Here is a 1,179-nt window from a genome sequence, read left to right on the forward strand (position 1 = left end):
CCCGCTACCGGACGCCGCGGGCGCTGCGGGCGGCTTAACCCTTTAGTCCCCGGGCAGGGCCTTCCCTCCTGCACGCGCGCGCACGGCCGCTTTCGCCCAGGTCCCTGTCGTCTCGCACCCTGACAGCAGGCTTGGTTCTAGCGCAGTTCCGAAACCCCCTGAAGTGCAGCACAGGTGCGGCTGCGTCCTCTTCAGCCTTCTACTCCAGGTTCCTCATTATCAGGGTACGGGTTTCATGTGTCCCCCAGTTTCCGTTGGAAGTGCTCGGCCTTGGCGCCTCTATTAGGGGAAGTACCAGGTGGGGCCCGGGAAACCTCACAGACTCGCAGAATGGGCCGTACGGGCTGCAGGTGACAGCAAGCCAGCTCCCACACCCCAAATTGGCCACCCAGGCCCAGAGGGGAGCTGCCACCCACCAGGGACCCTCCGGAGAGTGGCAGCTGCATACATGGAGGACCTGGGCAGCCCACTTCGATTACTCTTGCCCCGTAGGAGCCTCAATTGTTCAGGAAGTTAGAAACGTCCACCCAGGAAAGCTGGCCAGCATCTCTGTAACCTACGCCAGCGCGGGGCGTGGGGACGGCCCGAGTGCTGTGAGCCCCCAGGCCGGGGCGCAGGTAGTTCTGGATCCTCCCGCCTGGCCTGGCCCCGCCCCACCCAGGACGGGCCGGGGGAGGGGTCACGTCTGCGGTCAGAAGCCAGCGGGTGACTGGACGCAGCTCTTTGCTGTGGAGCTCCTCACTGTGATGGAGGAAGGGCCCAGTGGGCTGATTTCCGGGGTGACCGGAGGTCTAGGTCCAGGTGGGAATGGACCCCACGCAGCAAGGCCTTCCGGTTCTTGGGACCAGAGTATTAGGAAACCCAGGTAGCAGCACCATCACTAAAGGTCGCGCCTTTGACTCAACTCGTCCAGATGAGGAAAGCACCCTGTCCCTTGGGGAGGGGGAGCGCCTCCCAAGAGGTCCAACAGGCGGGGTCAACAGTGGGCGAGGACCTCACCCCTGGCGAGGCTGGACACTGCAGTCCCCCCGTGGCCTCCGTTTCTTTTGTCCGCTGCCGGGTCCACCATGCTGTTTCCCCAGAGCTGCGGGGGCGTGAGGGGTGGGGACCTGTGCCCTCAGGACCGAGGTGCCCGCAGCCTGGTCCCCGCTCGAGAGGAGGGTATGAAAATGGCCGAGG

Source organism: Lipotes vexillifer, unplaced genomic scaffold (genome assembly GCF_000442215.2).
Source record: "Lipotes vexillifer unplaced genomic scaffold, Lipotes_vexillifer_v1.1 scaffold1761, whole genome shotgun sequence".
NCBI lineage: Eukaryota > Metazoa > Chordata > Mammalia > Artiodactyla > Lipotidae > Lipotes > Lipotes vexillifer.